Source organism: Rhincodon typus, chromosome 32 (genome assembly GCF_021869965.1).
Source record: "Rhincodon typus isolate 14 chromosome 32, sRhiTyp1.1, whole genome shotgun sequence".
NCBI classification, from domain to species: domain Eukaryota; kingdom Metazoa; phylum Chordata; class Chondrichthyes; order Orectolobiformes; family Rhincodontidae; genus Rhincodon; species Rhincodon typus.
The window spans coordinates 23,926,291-23,945,891 of record NC_063363.1 but is presented as its reverse complement, the minus strand read 5'-3'; the positions used below and the strand labels follow the sequence as shown (position 1 = coordinate 23,945,891).

General features: G+C 39.1%; 1 protein-coding gene and 1 long non-coding RNA gene across 4 annotated transcripts in view; one reads left to right on the top strand and one right to left on the bottom strand.

Moving 5' to 3' along the window:
* The window catches only part of LOC125486743, a 19,440-nt gene extending 8,691 nt beyond the window's left edge, over positions 1-10,749 (bottom strand). The window contains exon 1 of the long non-coding RNA XR_007265371.1: positions 10,680-10,749. This is a non-coding gene — a long non-coding RNA (uncharacterized LOC125486743). The remainder of the gene's footprint in view (positions 1-10,679) is intronic.
* The window catches only part of LOC109934062 (opioid-binding protein/cell adhesion molecule homolog), a 920,827-nt gene that overhangs the window by 558,740 nt on the left and 342,486 nt on the right, over positions 1-19,601 (top strand). The window lies entirely within an intron of this gene.

Here is a 19,601-nt window from a genome sequence, read left to right as displayed (position 1 = left end):
TTTCTGATGAAGGGTCTAGGCCCGAAACGTCAGCCTTTCTGCTCCTATGATGCTGCTGGGCCTGCTGTGTTCATCCAGCCCTGCACTTTGTTGTCTCGGATTCTCCAGCATCTGCAGTTCCTACTATCTCTGACTTTACCAGTAGATCTCAGAACAGCTCACAGAAAGATGCGTACAACTATTAGGTCTGCTGGGATCTCTATTATTCAGTGCACAAATGATTAATGTACATCACTGTTGCAAGGAAGAAACTTTCAGGTAACATAGTAACTATAGTATGAATTTTAATGACAACTTTATTTCACTTTGTAATGTTAACATAGACTGGTAAAAAGGGTGTACTCAAGATCAGCTGGGAACTTGATGCTGCCAGCAAATCGGGTCAGAAGTTTAAATAACTGATGATTAGATTGTGGTTCAGCCTTTCCTTTAAAATATTTACCTAATATGGCAAGAAAAACAAAAGACACTATACTTAATCAATTCTAGTCTTGCATCAGATGTTATTTTATCCTGCTGAGCCATCATCTTCAGCTCCTGCTACAGTCCCTAAATCTTGTTTTGGGTTCTATCTTGGGTTGTCTCGGACCAAATAAACCCCATCTTAGACCAAGTTATAATGACCTATCATTCTTGTCCCCACTGACCTACAGTTAGTCCTGGTCCTCCTGTGCCTCCAATTCAAACCTTATTTTTGAGTCCCTTCTTGGTTCATACCTCTCATAACTCTCCAACTTCCCACAAACACCACCCTCACCAATTCTCAGTTTCTCTCACTCTGACCTTTTGTTTCTGTCTCAGTGTAGAAACTGGGAAGCAGTGGCATGGTGGTTATGTCAAGAAACTCGTAATCCAAAACTTCAGGCTAATGTTTTGGGGAAATGGGTTTGAATCCCATGATGGCAGATGGTGAATTTTGAAATCAAAAGAAAATTCTGGAATAAATGTAAATGGTGGCCTGGTAGCAATCATGTAACAGCTATTAATTGTGATTTAAAAAAAAAATCTGGCTCACCAATGCCCTTTAGGGAAGGAATGCTCCCATCCTTTCTTGGTCTGGTCTACAGGCAATTCCAGACCCATAGCAATGTGTTTAACTCTTATTTGCCCTCTGCGCAGTTGGGGAACGGCAATAAATGCTGGCTTATTGAGTGACAACTTTGAGTTAAAACAAAACAAGCTTTCCTTCAAACTCCTTTACATGGAACTATTTTTATTAATTATTCCATCTCATTACATTCATTATAACCCTGCTTGAATCAAACCTTTTCAGCCATGCTTTTGCCTTCTTGGCCTTTAGCTGTGTGTTAATTCATATACTTACACCTCTGTGAAGCAACCTGGGAAATAGATTTTCAAAGTAAGAGTTAAATGGAATTGTATGTCCTTTTGTTTTGGTTGTTGTTACTTTCCAATTTAATTTTAAGCCCTAGGTGGTTGACAAAGAAATCTGCCTAACGTTTGAGACTCCAAACTGGGCCTTCTATACATTGAGTTAACATTTCTCTTTGCCTCTTACGCACTATGGATTGTAGACATAGAACGACACCCGCTGATCGAAGTCCAGGGTACTTCAATGAATCCAAAACATGGGCAGCCCCACCATGCGAGCCGCAAATTGAGTTTAATAAGCTAAAACAGTGAAAACTACTTAAATGTTTGCACTCCTTTTCAGGCAGACAAAAACTTAGAGAGTCAAATTTTTGCATCAGACATCCATCTTCTTAAAGTCAATAGTAAATTACCCATCTGGTCATTCAACTCATTACGTTTGTGGTTCAGGAAATAAACTGGAGTTCAGGTTAAAAAATACCATCACAGTTACAGATTAGTCCTTCCAGATTTAACTAATGAGTTCAGTTTTTTCACTTGTATGTTAATGTTTGTTGACAAAATCAGATAGCAATTTAAATTTTCCACAGCACTTTGATCCCAATGCTCTGGAACAATGTTCTTCTGTGCATACACAAATCCAAGCTTCAGCGCTGTAACGTCATTGATTTCAGTATGAAAGGAACCAGCAGGTGAATATAAAGGATGGGTCTGCCCAGAATGTCCAGTGTGGTCTGTATGCATTGGCCAGCCATGCTTTGATGTGTGCTTTGTCAGAGTTGATAGATGGTGGTGCTGATTTGGTATCTCACCTGCTGTTTTGGACTTTGCAAGCCCTGTTTTCAGCTGTGTGATGGATTCCCCACTAATGCTATTTAAAGAGACCAGCATTCAACTTTCAGGTGATGTGTGTTTTCCTCTCGTTTCCTGCTGCAGTGTTAATGGAAGGATGGTGTGTGAGTTGTTTGAGGTGCTGGCCAAAGTTCTCGAAGTCAGAGTGGTGTAGTGTGGAAAGCCACTCACTATCCATGAGACTTCAACTCCCTGAAATTATTTCTCAGATCGTAATTGTTCCTCATTTCCCCATTATTATGACAACTGTCACAGACATTTGCAGTGTCTTTTTGCCAAAATGTTAAAACAAAATAAACTACTCATCAACCAAATGGCACTGGCTTTATCACACAATGTCTCTAATAATACAGACTATGCCCAACTATTTATTTCTCCATTTTACCTGTTTTCTGGGTGTTCTTTCCTGCCCTCTGCACAGGAGGTAACAGTCAGTAATTGCTGGCTGACAAGCACCGGTACGCAATGGCAGAGGGGTTCTGCTGATAGCATTATATACAGTAATTCTGAGAGTTACTGCCACTCTCCCTAGGGCAGAGCCTCAGCAAACTCAGTGATCTGCTAGACACCAACAACTCGATCAGCTACAATGGCAGCAATCTGAGCCAAAATGGTACCGGGGCTGCTAAGTTATCAAGTTGAAATGTCGTCACTCTACCGAATGGCTTCTGCCTCTACTTATCTAAAGGGCTTCTTCGGCCCCAGGAAACAATGAACTCTTTCAAAACAGAACTTGCTGGAAAAGCTCAGTTGACATTTTGGGACCAGTGACATTTCTTCACAACTGGACCTGAAACTTCAACTCTGATTTCTCTCCATAGATGATACCTGGCCTGCTGAGATTTTCCAGCCATTTCTGTTTTGGTTTAGTTTCTGGTTCCAGCATCTACCATTCTTTTGTTTAATTTTTTTTTCCCTTCTTTCTACGGCTTGTATGCTGGCCTGCATGTTTAAATCAGGAGTTGAAGACTCTCTCTTCAGTCTGCTGCTCCATTTCTGTTTTCTTCCTGCTTATAAAACCTCCCCAGTCACTTTCAGCATCTTCCGCAACCAAAACACATCTCCCCGTTTAAGAGATGGAGACTGGCTTTAATTGGGGTTCGTCTGACAAGAGCCTGGTTCCCGTGTTGAGAATGCAGCCAATCAGCTTTCCTACCAGCTCTGGGCTGCTGCTACAATTCCAGGGAGGAGCAGATGGCATGGACTCTGCATTGCCTTGATCGAGTGCAATGGAATCACACATCGTGGTTCCCATATCCACTCACTGGCCTGACTGAATTTTTGACCCCTTCCCTCCAAAACCCTCACTGTGCCGTACAGCAACATTTGGTCTGTGATAACTTCAGACTTTATTAACCTTACGTTTTCACAAGACCATAATTTCATGAGCCATGAACTTCAACCATACAGTCAATAAAACAAAAAACAGTCAACTATGTTGTTTATTTTACAGCTAAACAAAGTTATAGGTCAACAGTGAGCTATGGAAAATAGTGCTAATTATTTAACTTGTCTGTGATATTTTTACAAGATCTGGAATTCTACTGAACATTTTGACATCATTTGATACCATGAAGTAGCAACATCAAATAGAAATGAGACAGGTGATAAGGCTTGCGGGGGAGCAGACCAGAGTGAAATTTAATGGAAAAGTGAGCTCTTGTTACTAGCAGGAATGGAAGAATGGTTATTAAGGGAGAGAAGAATAACATATAAGAAGAGGGAGGAAACGAACTGAAGTGTTTGGGTGGTGGGGTCAAATATGAATTGGGGGAAGGTGGAAGAAGAATGATCTAGATTATTGTGACAACAATTTTAACAATTCGGAGAAAAATGGCGATCTCACTTTGCAAAAGAAGGATTGGGTTACAAACTTAAACATAACACAATTTTCCAAACAAGAATTGAAGGAAGATTTCTACAATTTCTGTGACCCTCTCACACTGATCACAAGTTGTTTAAATCTGCAAAATAATTCACTACCAGCTGTTGGCCCTCTGAAATTTGCATATATTCTATGTGCATCTTGCCATCATTTAGGGCTGTACGGCAGTTCAGTTTTCTTGAATCATTGGGTCAGTTATTTGCTACTTTTCTCGATTCGACCTGTCTATAAAGTTCCCATCTCACTGTTGGTTGGCATGCATGTTTTAGCTTCCAATTCCTGCCATTGTCTTTACAGAACAATCAGTGTTATTATTGGTCTAGCTCTCTAAGTTGAAACTTTGATCAAGCAGTCAAAAATGAATCCATACTTGGGCCTGGGAGTGAAAGGAGAAATAAGCCACAGATACAACATCATAGTTATATCTTGAGTTCCATTGATACCAATTCACTATCAAAATAACCAATATTGGTGGTGGAAATTCAAGAGCCTTTAACTTGCAGAGTACAAATTTGGGCTTTTGACAATTTACGTTTGTAATTTTAGTATGAACTTTAATTAGTCAGTGGCAACAACACTTCATTCCTGGGGTAAGACCGTTGTCACATGCCTGAGGTTCCACATTCAATAAACCACTTTGTTTCATAGTTTGGATTTGGTTGGATGAATATGATATTTCTTTTTTTAAAAGCCACCCAATCTCAGTAGGAAAGTTCATGCAAAAGAACTGTTGTGGTCATTTCACCAAGGTTTATCAAAGGTTACAATATGGTAACACCAGAGCATTTTTTTTTCATGTTCAATAGTTAGTATAAAAACACAAAAGGTGTGGGAGAGGTGGGGTGTGAATTTTACCCTGAGCAGCAGCATAAAATGGGTAATAGCACAGCAAATGAGGCCAGCCTGATCCCTGTATTCAAAGTTTTGCCTGTTTTATCGTACAATTGTCATGAAATCATGGGAAGGTCATTTCCAACCATTAATGGTCAAACTGCTGATAGGGTACATCACCGCACTTGGGTTCAGAGTACTTTGGTGGCACAGTGACTAAACTATGTCAGACACTCTGGTTTTCTGTCAGGCACACTCCATCTACAGAAGAATGCAGATGATTTAATTTATGTTCGATTAACATGAGTTATTAATTACAAACTGAAGAATTACTTCAAAATAATAATCACACCTTGTATCTTCCAATATAGTTACTCTTAGTACTGTTCTCCCATTGGAACATGAAGCATAAAATGAGGCAGTATGTTAAGCCTGATTTAAACTAATATTTTTATCTCCTTTAAAAAGGTTCAGAAATATAAGTATTTTTAGCACTAAGAATGAAATTTCATTAGCTGCTGCATTTGCTGTGTGTACATAATATTTCACCTTTAGGGGTTGTGAGCATGGTTGTGCTCAATTAAACTTTTCCCGTCGGAAAATAATTTCAACAAATTGTCACAAACATTAAACTGCAATAATAATTTTACAGTGCATTTTCCAATTTGGATGATTCAAAGGTTCATTATTTGTGAAGAAAATAGATTTGACATTACTGTTGAGAATGGCCTTGCTTATAGTGAAATAGATAGTACATTATCTGGAAGTTGTTGCATGATCAATCCTCACCGCTGCTCATTATGTTGTATGAGCTATCTGGGCTATTGGTCGCCAGACATAGATTTGCTGCATCATTTTGCTTTTAGTTTGGGATTTACGTGGTCCATTCAGTTTGTTGTGGTAAAGAAAGCTATTGGAAACCTAACAAGTAGAGGCTCTTATCTTAAACAAGGTATAGTCTATTATATGATAGCATTTCAAGACTAATTACATTGGTATAGTAGGCATTGTTACAAAAGACTTTGAGGGAAACTTAGATTGTATGTCTGTTTCCATTGAGATCCAAATCTGTTCCTTTGCTCAATTCCATATGATGTAACCATATTTAACTGCTGGTCCATTGCATTAACCCTTTCAGAGCTTAGCACCTTGTACAACAAAAGTTACATTTTCATTTATTGTCTCACGTTTGGAAAAAAAAGGCATGGATCTCATTGTTACCTTGTTGTTTGGAACAGCCACTCCTTCACCACCACCACTGCATTAGTTCCTTGTTGCCTGCTTGTCGTTGTCAATTTGACTACCTGGTTCATCCTGCCAGTAGCATATGCTTATCTCAAAGAATAAGCCATGCATGTCTGCGTACACATGGCTGCTACAGTGAAACTGTGAATGGCTCACAATGTTGATGGATCCACTTATGACATCTTCGATGCTTACTTGCCTAAACATAGATTCAGACTTTTGGCACACATTAGACGTCATTTTAAAGAGTGCAGTTATAAATTCTGGTACAATTAAAACTATTTGTATTCTGCTGTGAGTATCCAAGAATTTGAGTAACTAGGATATGGATGATGTGACCGAGTTATTACAAATTAGTGTTGCAAGTTTGTGCTACAAACTCACTTTGAAAGGGAAGTTATTTCAAGATTACCAAAAACCACGACACGTTGACTTTTTACCTGCTGGAGAAGTGGTGACATCTGTATATGCGAAACTTTTCCTCTCGGCAATACTAGCATGAAAATATTCCTGTCTTCTACTCTACCCAACCACTGCCCCAGCCTCAAAGCAGTGAATGTGGCCTTTTGGTGCTTAATGTTTTTGGTGCATTCCCCTGTCTTTTGTTGAATGTCCTGCTATCCCAAAGTACTAACAGAAGATTGATAAAGGAAATGCTTCTTGCAGTGACAGAAAAGCTTACTGGTGATGGATGTTTCGTGGATCTTTGTTATTTTTTGTATCGGAAGTTTCTCTTTATTTTGACACACTGAATGGCAAGATCTGAGTGACAATCACAAGGAATCACATTGATATGTTCATGGGAACCCAGGGGACCAACTCTTGAATGAGATATTTTCCTTGTTCTAAAATTCCTTTTTAGAAATTACTTTGTAGCTGAGCTTGAAACAGAAATGTCACTGGTTACCCACTGAAAATACTAAAAAGCACAGCGTTTGGTTTCGGGATATCTGTCTCTTAGAATGCAGTATGGTGCAGCCTGGCAACTCTTGAAAAGATCTTGCAGAAGGTTCCTCATTGAATGTAGCCCTGTGACTTGACAACCTTCCTTTGCTATATACTTTTAAAATCAAAACCTTTTTTTCTTCAAGTAGTCAGTAATAAAGAAATCACTTGGTCCGTGCTGCTAGTTAAGGTGCCAACATGTTGCTCTGTATTTACTCGCTTAAAGCAAAGGGGCCAACAACACTTGGCTTCTGATATAGAAAAAAAATGCTAGCTTTTCAGAATAAATTTATCGAATCATAGAATCCCTACTGTGTGGAAGCAGGCCATTCAGCCCACCAAGCCTCTGAATGGTATCCCACCTAGACCAACCCCCCATCCTATCCTTGTAACCCTACATTTCCCGTCATTAATCCATCTACACTGCGCATTCCTGGACACTATGGGTAATTTAGCATGGCCAATCCACCTTTGGACACAAATTTTAAAACCAGCCAAAAAGTTGTTGGAATCTACTTAACTCTTTAGAATTGTTCCGTGTCATTTCAAAAAGTTATTAACTTTCATTGCCTTTTTAAAAGAATTCCTCTGTGAAATGCAAATGATGCATTCAAAGTTAATTGTTACCTTTTAGCTTCGTGATATACACAGCTGCATTGAATACTCAAACTCTGCAAAGAAGAAATAACATTCTGAGAAGTTTCAGGCTTCATTATACTCTGTTCAGTGTCCATGCTCAAGAAGAGAGAAGTCCCACGCAGAAAATAGCTCATAACCCGACCATGAAATAAATCCTAACAAATTACAACTAAGGCTAAGAACTAGTGAATAAAAGATGTAAGGCAAAGCTGATTTTACACACTTGCTAAACAGTGGTGGTCTAATTGTTTGGGTGGTGGATCTACTGCCTCAACTGATCGGCAATTTTGTAACCTTGGGTGATCTTTTTGATAACTTGTGCCACTAGTGAGCTCTTCACTTATCTAGTTTGGAAGTTTCAGGATATCTGTCACTTAGAACACCATACAGTAACCCCTTGGAGGTGGTGTTAAACTGAAATTACAAACTCACGCATTTAATTCTTTTGATTTAACAATGTAATTTCTTGACACAACTTAAGTCAACATTTCTTATGAGTTTCATTAGCATGTGTCAGAATCTGAGAACATAAAAGCACACAGAAAATAAACCATAAACAGTCAGATCCTTTTTGTTAATCACCTTATGAAAATGAATTGTTCAAACCATTAAACTAATGTTTATGTGCCTGAAACCAAGCATGTTTAATAAATGAGTGACAATTGTGAAAGCTTTGCCACTAAAACGTTTTTTGCCACTAAAAAAGTGCCAAAACTATAGAAAACAAAAGCAATCCAGGTCTTCACAAGCAGAAATAAAAAGAATACAAAGAAACCAAATCACTACTACAACACCTGGGGCGATGATTTTGGGTCCAGATGAGATTACATTGGGTATTGGGTAAATTGTCACCCATTTACAGCTGCTAAGAATATAGAATCTCAACTTCTCAGTGCTTGAAAAAGAAATGCAGCTATGATAATGAGTCAAGCGAGATTTTGGTGAATCTTCAGAGCAGAATCAATGTTCAAGGAAATTTCGATCTTGAGATTTTGGTGTTAAATCAATATACGTCACTTCCCAATAAACTTTCTAGGAAAACCCCAGCATGACATTACGCCTGCATCATTGCATTTCTAAAACATACGCAATATTAATCAATTGTATCAATTTCCATTGTAAGAACGAAAAGCATCTTTTTTAGCCATCTCACGTTTTGCTTGCATCCAACCTTCAAAGGAGGAGCCACAGATGACCAACTGGTGCAAATGGGCTTTCTAAGGTTACATTCTCACTGAGAGTGTTACAATTATAAACTTCCATGTCTGCATTTGAAGTTGCAATATAAAACAGTAACAATGTATATGAATCTCAAATTGGAAAAATAACCATAAAATGGTTATTGAGCTGTAATCTGCATTTGAACTGTATGCAGTTATACACAAAATTGAATCATGTCTGTATCTGCAAAAATTTTTTAAACCAACTTGAATAGAGGAACATTCTTGACACTTGCAGTTAGCCCTGTCTAATGATTTCCTCATATTATTTGATGTTAATAACACCTTGAATTTGACAATCAGTTCCTGAACTTCTAGCATCAACTTAACATCATTTGGCGTCTGAGACAATACAATATCCCCTAGTGGTGTTCTTGAACCTGACTGAACAGGACAAGCTATCACATATTTCCTTAACCACTTTGAAGAATCTACACTGAATCATACAGAGTCCAAACCAAGAAGGTGAAGAGATTTTTTTAAAATTCACTCATGAAGTGTGGGCATTGCTGACTGGCCAACATTTATTGTCTGTCTCTAGTAGCCCTTAAGAAGGTTTTGGTGAGCTGTCTTCTTGAATGGCCAGGGTTCACATGTAGTAGGTTGACCTACATGCCCGTAGAGAGGGAATTCCAAGATTTTGACCCAGCAGCAGTGAGGGCACAACAATATATTTCCAAGTCAGGATGTTGAATGGTTCAGGGATTATTTGTAAGTGGTGGTCTTCCCATGTATCTGCTGCCCTTGTCTGTCTATGGAACTTGCTGTGGGTTTGGAAGGTGCTGTTTAAGGATCTTTGGGAAATTTGGTCAATTAAATGTAAGATACAAATAGTAAAATATCAACAGCAAAAGAAAAATGAGAGCAAGAGAGAGCGATAGATATGGAGATTCACAGAAATAGACAAAGAAAACCTTAAAAAAAACAAGTTTTGTTTTTTTCTCAATCTCCAACAATAATTAAGAAATGAAGGAATGAAAGCCCACATTTGCAAAAGTTTAAAAAAAAAGTGCTGAAGAGGTTGTTTGGCTGTATCAAGCTGTTAAAATTCACTTCAATATGAATCAATAAAACTAACATTTTTGTGAATGTTTAATAGATTTTTAATGGTTAAGTATTACACATTCACACCCTCACATGTTCATCACAAAAACTTTAAGTTACTGGTGTACTGAGGCTTCCATATTTTACTGTGCAGCCAGTGGTTGCTGTCAGATTTATTTTATAATAATGTTGAGCACTGATAGTCTCACTATAATTCACACTGCAAAAATCTAGGTGTTTTTGTAACATTGGAGTTGCTTCTGTGAAAAATAAAGATCTCTAAAATTTAACTAAGATCCCTGCATCTATTACTTCCAACTGGTTCTCTTTATCGTTTAGAACTATTTGAAATACCTAAGGCATTTATTCTCTATTAATGTTTCTTTCGAAATGCAAGTTTCCTTAAAACTAAAACTTCATATTGAGTCCTAATTACAGTGAGGATTATATAAATGAATCAAGCACATTCACTTAGCCTTTTGTCCTCTTCCAAGAGACACAGGCAAAACAAGTCATTTCCTCTGATTAGCAATTATACATTAATAGCTTCCAGGTAGATTTAAACAGCAACAATTGCATAGAAAGCTATTTATAAAATCCATTTTTTGTGTGTGTGTGAGCAAGAAGCTGACAAAATATATTTGCATTCAGTCTGAAATTTCCACAAACCGAATTTGATCCATTACCTCCTGGAAGCCCTCTGTGTGGATAACTTGTCCAAATGACAACGCCCTTTGCTTGAACCAGCAGGTTATGTGGTCAAAAGAAGGTGGGAGGTGCATCACTAGAGTCTTATATCGTCTCCGTGGTAACCATGCTTGTGCACTTCTACCTGATGTCACTAGATGGCAATCAGAAGCAAGATCCACCACTGTACTTTTCTCTTCCCAACTCATAAAGAAAGCTATAAAAACAATACCACTCTCCTGATCAGCATACACCTCAAATTGCTTTGTTGCCAATTAAATCCTCTTTGAAGCTTAGTCACTGTCACAATGGTTGGAAACCTGGCAGCCAAAATGTGTTTGATAAATTTCCAAGAACAGCATTATGATAATGAACAGATTTTTATTTCGTGCAGGTGTGATGCTGATTGAAGGTTAAGCATTGACCAGGACACAGGAATAACTCCCTTGGTCTTGTTTGATTAAAAAAAAAGGTGGGATATTTTTCGTCCTTCCATGTAGACAGTTTGGGCCTCAGTTTAGCGCCTCATCCAAAGCATTGGGCTGAATTTTATGTTTTGCTTTTGGCTAAATGTCGGTTGTGTCGAGTATTTTTTTTGGAGGGTTTTTTGTCATGACACACAGTGAGATTTCTAGCCATATCTTACCAAACTCACCTCTTTAACTACCAGCCCTGCTCCAGCTCTACAATGAGGCACCCCTCTCATCTCAATTTTGTCCCTTTTTATCATGCACCATTCCTGAAAAAGCTCACTGTTCCATGGTTACCAATAGTCGGAACTGCGGATGCTGGAGAATCTGAGATATACAAGGTGTAGAGCTGGATGAACACAGCAGGCCGAGCAGCATCATAGGAGCAGGAAGGCTGACGTTTCGGGCCTAGACCCTTCATCAGAAAATCTGATGAAGGGTGCAGGCTCAAAATGTCAGCCTTCTGCTCCTATGATGCTGCTTGGCCTGCTGTGTTCACCCTGTTCCATGGTTATCTGCCTAAGGACTGACATCCCTGGTTGAAATTCGGTATTATCCCTCACTGGCAACATAATAGCACAACAAACACAAACTCATGCTGAACACAGCTGGCATAGCAATTACTCGCTCTCGTCTACGCCAATGTTTCAGCCCAGTCATTGTTCAACTAGCAGGCAACACGGGTTATCTGTCCTTGACTGTATCTCATCTAAACGCCCTCTACTCTGTTGCCGCTAGTATGACTCCAGTACCTGTCTTTTGCCATTGCCCAAATGGGGAACATCACGTACAGGCAATCAAAGAATTCCAGGCGTGAGATTTTATTTACAGAAAGCAAGAATGAATGCAGATTAAATGAGTAGAGGCTGTGATCCATCGCCACAATGCATACCAGATTTTGGAATTAACTTTCCAAGGTGGTCTGCTACACCCAGCTCTCATCTCCTGGCAATGAGTGTTGATCAAGATCTATTTGTTTTGTAATGCCCAATTCAACTGACCTCTTTGTGCATGAGGAGCACTTCCTCCTCCCCAGTATGTTTGTTCTCCTTATTAGAAGATAGTTCCTATTCACTCAGGTCCTCAGCATCATTCTCGTATCCTCTTGGCCTTTCCCAATTGTGTGGACCACAGCATGCCAGGATGATATACCACACTCTGTCTTGACTACACTGAAAGCCCACCCTCACCAAACTGGTCTAAGCAGTGCAACTGTATTTTCAGGAGCCCTGTTGTCAGCTCCAATGCAGCCCTGCTCTCTGTACGTGCATCAGCTTTGTGGAGATGTCGTGCCAACTGAGTGACCAAGTATTTCAATGATAATTGCTGGTGCACCCTGCAATACAGCTCTGTGATTGCAAAACACTGCAAATGGATTATAAAGGCACCTTGGAAGTTCTTGAGGGGTTGGCAAATCTCAAATGCCACTGTCCATGGATGAAGGATATCCATGGATGGTGCTGGTTCAAACTGAGCAACGTGGAGACTCTTCACTTCCGGCAATGAGGTGAAGTCATCAGGTACCCACTCTGGGCACCATGGCGGGAGTTCTGGATGCCTAGTTTGTTGGGCTCATTTGATGAGATCAGAAGCTGCATATCAATCTACAAAATGTTCTGTTAATTACTTGTTTAATAAGCAAAGTGCCCCCATAACTGGGAACTTACCATTGCTTCAATGCCTGACAGATACAGTGAAGATGCAACAAGTTGCTCCTGATGTCGAGTTAGGTCTTACCAGGCTTCTCTTGTGGTTCTGCCACAAATCCTCCCTTAGCCCAGGTCATTCAGGCTCTTATAAGATTCTGTCATGGTGCTTACATACTACATTCTGGTATCACCTTTGATTGTTGTTTGAATTTCTGGAGTTGGATTTGAACGTAGGACTTTGTGATTCAGACACAAGAAAGCTGCCCCCTGAGCTCTAGATGACAGACATGGACATTGAAGCTCATTTTCCCAGCACCAGAACCTAATGTGGCCTGGAGCTGCCACTCAATTGTCTTTTTCCTTTGGTACAATTTGGGTGAAATTGATATAATTGCAACAAAATTGTATTAAATGAGATTGACATTCAATATAACTGTTATAGCCCAGGCCAAACCCTCTTAAAATATAATAAGAAGATATCCTAAACCCTGACATTCTCCTATTTTAAAGGCAAGTGCCACTTGTTCCAGATGCAATTCAATTAGACAAACTACTCGACTTTAAGCAAAGCACACTTCATTTTTACACTACAGTTAAAATGCAAACAAAAGAAAAATAAAAGAACTGGCTTAACTGTCACTTGAATGAAATGCTTATAAAATAAACTACTAATTAACTGTTCCAATATAGAAACATCCCATAAACACACCCTTGGCAAAGACAAATTCAGTAAAATAGATTGCCTCACATGCAATTCTCGAAGTAGGAGGAGAGCACCAGATTTTAGCTGGAAAAGAAAGAGGAAAAAGAGCTTCCACATCCAGCTTCAAGACCCCAGCAAGTACTGAAAGCTAAAACTAAAAATCCAGGTTCTTTGTGAGCTTGACCTCATCCATTCAGGCTGCTTCTATTGTTCCAACTTGGTAAAACAAAACCCAAGACCTCACAAACTGTTTTTTTGGCTTTGAGCACCTCTGCCTCAACCTTTCTTCATTTAAAAAAAAAGGACAAAATGCATCTTTTAAAACCATAGTAATCATCATAATAACTCAATTTTCTATTTGTACTAGTTTAAAATACATTGTTGGAAGAGGCCCACCAAAAATAAATTTGCACTTCCTGTTTTCCATAATCACCAATCGGAAGCTTCTGCCAACTTTACTCAAAAAACTTCCATTAAGGCTTTAAACACAGTTGATTCTTTTGGGTTTATGGACAGTTAATGGTATTATTTAGCAACTTTTGAATGCAATCTTTGTTTTGAATGTACCTAGAAACTGACTACAGTATATCAATAAAATTAGTAAATGGCTTTATATATTTAAGATTTAAACTCAGGAATAGAAAATCAAGTTTACTCTGAGGTAGTGGATTGACATGATGATCAAACATGCTTATGCTTTGTAATTACACCCATTTTAAGATGTTTCAGTCAAATGTCGCCGACATTGCACTCTTAAACAAATGGAAGTAAATTTGTGAAGTTTTTCTTAAAGCATTGTTATAAGGCACTGTCTGATTGCACTGTTTCAGACTAAACATTTATTGCTATGCAAAAATGTTTGAGTAAAAACTCAACTGGGGAATCTCAAAACATGAAATTTTGATCACCCTTTTGGCCAGAATTGCCAGTTATGCCCAGAGTAGAACTTCTAACCCTAAGCATTTAGCTAAACAGAGGTCAAGAGAATTACTTTTTTTTTCAATGCCAAGTTGCTCTAGCTTTTATGTTTCAGCCACCAACTTATATTTTCATCAGCTTTACATTTGCTGTTGATTTTAGACGTCTGTAGGAATTTTGATGAAGAAGTCAATCTGACCTTAAATGCAAAATGAATAGCGTAAATGTGAATATTTTAGAGATAAGTCACTTTAATGTGTCTCCACTGCTAGAGTTGAAGTTATAAAATTGCGTTGTCTTCACTCTGAGGGTGCCCCATTTTTGTAGGTTGGAATAAAGAATATGGCTGAAACTCAGTTGACACCAACATTAGTCAACCCATGCAAAATCCCCACTGACACAATGAGGTTAATATCCTTTCCATGCTGAATGCTGATCAAAGCTGTCAATCATCAAGTAATGGAACATCAGCTGAGGAATGTTCTGTGCCCAGTTGGCACTGATGGCTGTTCAGTAACGTTTGGGATTTTCACCAGCAACGATTGTATCCCTGTTACACCTCAATGAACTCATAACTGACTCTGGAGATTGTGATTTTTTTTTGCACCAAATTATCATTCTGATGATTTGTGTTGCTTACAAATTGAGCTAAATTTCTTATATAACAAAAATAGCATGGGACTTGTGAACATTTCCAAAAGTTCAAATGGCACATGTGATAGGCATCAGAAATAGAGATTTGTAAAAGTGACTACAAGGGAAAGGATTTTTCACACAGATTTTTTTAAAGCAGCTCTTTGCAGCTATTTGTCCACAAAATAAAGGCAAAAGGGCTTGAATGAATTCGTCTTTTGGATTCCTTTCTCTACAATCCTACAAATACAAGCTGTATCATCAGATACATCCCAATGTTTTCAAATGCAATAAATTACTTTGAAGCACAGTTATTGTTGCTCTGTGGGTAAATGTTGGAACTTTGCAAAGCACCGTAACTATAAATGAAATGATTATTAGATAATGTGGTCATCAGACTTGACATTGGCAAGACCAAACGCAGATTAGGTGAGCACTTTGTGGTACACACCTCATTTTGTCCGTAAGAATGACTCTGACCTTCCAGAACTTGCCATTTCTTGCTCCCATTGTAGCATTTTCAACCCTCAGTATACTACAGTATTCCAATGAAGCTCAATGCAAGCTGGTGGAAGGGCTCTGCATTCTCTGATAAAAACCGAAAGAACTGCGGATGCTGTAAATCAGGAACAGAAACAAACTTGCTGGAAAAGCTCAGCAGGTCTGACAGCATCTGTGCAGAAAAAATCAGAGTTAATATTTTCGGTCCAGTGACCCTTCTTTACAGATGCTGCCAGACCTGCTGAGTTTTTCCAGCAGCTTTGTTTTTGTCTCTGCATTCTCTACTTAGGTACCTTACAGCTTCTTGGGCTCACATTAAGTTTGGCAACTTCGGAACATGACTTCCATCCTCCATTCTGATTTCAACTCCCCACCCCAGCTGTGTCTTGTTGGTTTTCTTGTCAGCAGATTGGATTCACTTTCGCCTTTCCACACCTATCGTTGACACCTATTTTGCAACTCTATCTTCCTTTACCCCAATATGCACTTACTTTTCTTTTTGCACTGGGCACCCTCAACTCTATTCTGCTTGCTCCTCCTCTCCAAATCCTGGAAGTCTCATTATAATGATCTCTCATGTCTTTAATATCTTGGAATCATTTCGGAATCTCCTCGTGACTATTCCTGGGTGTAGCCAAGATGGTCATAAATAAGTCCAGGCAACTGGCAGTGGAATGTGTTGATTTGCTGAACTATCTGCTCGCCTTCTATGACTAAATCTATAAGCAGGCATCCGCAGCATTCAGTGCCCATTAAACTGAGGCCTTCCACACCCAGGAGACAGGAACACTGTCCTTGGGAATATAACTTTAATAAGTTACGTTTTCCTTAAGGTTTTGTATTTGTTACACTTTGTTGTTACTTCCCATTTAAGGTGGGGAGGCATGACTTCTTTATGTATTTGATAAAAGACCCATCAATCATGTCAAACAAAACAGTTAGACAGATTTGGATGCATTTTCATCTTTCAGATGTAAGCAATCTTTCATCAGCAAGATTAAAGTTGACCATCGAGTAAGACTTTTGGGGGTTAAGAAACCTTCTTTCCTAATACTGCAAAATTGAGGAAAACATTGTTGCTTCATTCCTCACACTATCCAAACCCAGATTTGGACTCAACCATCCATGATTTTCTAATTTATCTCTCCCTTCCTTTCATTTTTCCAGCCTTTTAGGTCTCCGACACTTTGCGCTAGGTGCTTTGAGACCGTAAAGCTGTCAGTTTCTTTGAGGGATCAGTTTCAATGGAAAGTCAAGCAGTTAGAGCTTAACCAGAGCACAAGGTGACAAAAGAAATGTTTGCACCTGCAATGTCATTTCTATAAATTTTATAATAAGCTGGTGTTCTGTCAAGATATTAAAATCAGCCAGCCTGAATTTACATACAGGTAAGTCACAATGACAAACCTGTGCTCTCGGCCAATATGTCTGAAAGCTTAGAGATTATCATGGTGCCTTTAATCAAGATAGAGCAATGGATAGGCCTGTGGTTTGTGCAGTATCGAGAAAGATGCAACTGATGATGTTACTCTGTCATGAGTAGAATAGAAAAGCTGTATGTTGAAAAGCAGGGCTAAGATGCAACACTAGAACATAGAAACAGTGTCATAGTGTTAAAAAGCGTGAGAGAGCCTTGCTATAGGATAAGGATGAACTAAGGATGCTAGAGACAGGAGCGTAGTTATTAGTGAAAAAGAGCAACTTCAAAAATTGATGTAGATGCCTATTCTTCAGAGATACACAGAAGTAGTATGAAAGAATGCTAGCAGCAGTTTGAAAATAAGCAGTTTGTTTAGAGACAAAAACTGAAGTTGCTGGAAAAGCTCAGCAGGTCTGGCAGCATCCATGAAGAAAAAAATCAAAGTTAACATTTAGGGTTCGGTGACTCTTCCTCAGGACTGTCCTGAGGAAGTTGTGATTTTTTTCTTCACAGATGCTGCCAGACCTGCCGAGCTTTTCCAGCAACTTTTGTTTTTGTTCCTGATTAACAGCATCCGCAGTTCTTTCGGTTTTTAGTTTGTTGAGAGAACCTGCTTAAATATGGAATGGAACAAATTGATTTGTAACTTCAAACAAAGGAGACATTGCTTAAAAAATCACTGAATGCAAATGAGGACACAGCCACCGTTAACTCAATAATGCTTGTATTTCAGAATTCTTTACCTGGCAATTGTTTACAGTCCTCCTCCTTATCGAAAACTCTTGCCCTGTGCCATATGATATCAATGTGGAATAGAATAAGACATAGTGTTCCTGAAAAGCCCAATATTTCTGATATTTCAGCTGCATTCATCTAACAATTTAAACATTTGAAAAATGCAGACCCAGTGACATGTCATTACAAGGTTTGAATGTCCTTGTAAATGCACTTTCTTAAAGCATTGCGTACAACTCTTGGTTTATTTTGAACTCCATCTCTCAACTCCCCTGCTTTTCACAGCCCTTTCTCTAGCAGTGTTACAAACATCCCGAGTCCAAAATATAGTTTGGATCTTTTAGGAAGATTGCTGCTGTACCGAAGTCTTTAAGTATAGTGCCCATATAACTGTGCTGTCCTCAATTCTTCTTGATGTACATGTACTTGTGAAAACATTTTATCTGTTTATAGAATTGCTGCCACACTTGTTTTCCTCAACCATATCATTGATGTAAACTTGTATTCCAGATCCTACTATACAGTTTATATGCTGCTTTGGACACATTTTCCCCTGGTACTGCATTGCACTTTGCTGTAATGTCCTTCCATTTTGTCACTTCCTGTTCCATTCTGTTCTGTTTTGTTAAGTACTTGCCAGCATGGATGCAATAGGTTAAAGGGTCTTTTTCTGTGCTGTTGATCTGACCTGATCAGGTGTACTCTAGAACTCTGTAGGAAGCTAGGAAAGTGATTTTTGGGCCCCTAGCTGAGATGTTTGTATCATTGATAGCCACAGGTGAGGTGATGAAAGACTGGAGGTTGACTAACATTATGTCACTATTTTAAAAAGATGGTAAGGAAAAGCCAGGGAACTATAGACCAGTGAGCCTGACAATGGTGGTGGGTGAGTTGTTGGATGGAATCCTGAGGGACAGGATTTACATGCATTTGGAAAGGTAGGGACTGATTAGGGATAGTCAACATGACTTTGTGCATGGGAAATTGTGTCTGACTAACTTGATTGAGTTTGTTGATGAAGTAACAAAGAGGATTGTTGTGGGCAAAGTGATGGATGTGATCCATAAGGTGTTCGACAAGGTTTCTCATGGCGGACTGGTTAGCAAGGCTAGATCACATGGAATACAGAGAGAACTAGCCTTTTGGATACAGAACTGGCTGGAAGGTAGAAGACAGAGGGTGGTGATGGAGGGTTGCTTTTCAGGCTGGAGGCCTGTGACCAGCGGTGTGCCACAAGGATCGGTGTTGGGTCCACCGCTTTTTGTCATTTATATAGATGATTTGGATGTGAACATAGGAGGTATGGTTCGTAAGTTTGCAGATGACACTAAAATTGGAGGTGTAGTGAACAGCAAAGAAGGTTACCTCAGAGTACAACAGGATCTTGATCAGATGGGTCAATGGGCCAAGGAATGGCAGATGGAGTTTAATTTAGATAAATATGAAGTGCTGCATTTTGGAAAGGCAAATCAGGGCAGGACTTAAATACTTAATGGTAAGGTCCTGGGGAGTGTTGCTGAACAAAGACCTTGGAGTGCATGTTCATAGTTCCTTGAAAGTGGAGTCACAAGTAGATAGATAGAGAGGAAGGCATTTGATATCCTTGCCTTTGTTGGTCAGTGCATTGAATATAGGATTTGGGAGGTCATGTTGCGGCTGTACAGGAGATTGGAAGGCCACTCTTGGAATATCATGTGCAATTCTGGTGTCCCTGCTATAGGAAGGATGTTGTGAAACTTGAAAGGGTTCAGAAAAGATTTACAAGGTTGTTGTCAGGGTTGGAGTGTTTGAGCTTTAGGGAGGGGCTGAATAGGCTGGGGCTATTTTCCCTGGAGCGTTGGAGGCTGAGGGGTAACCTTATAGAGGTTTAAACTAGAGGGCATAGGTTTAAA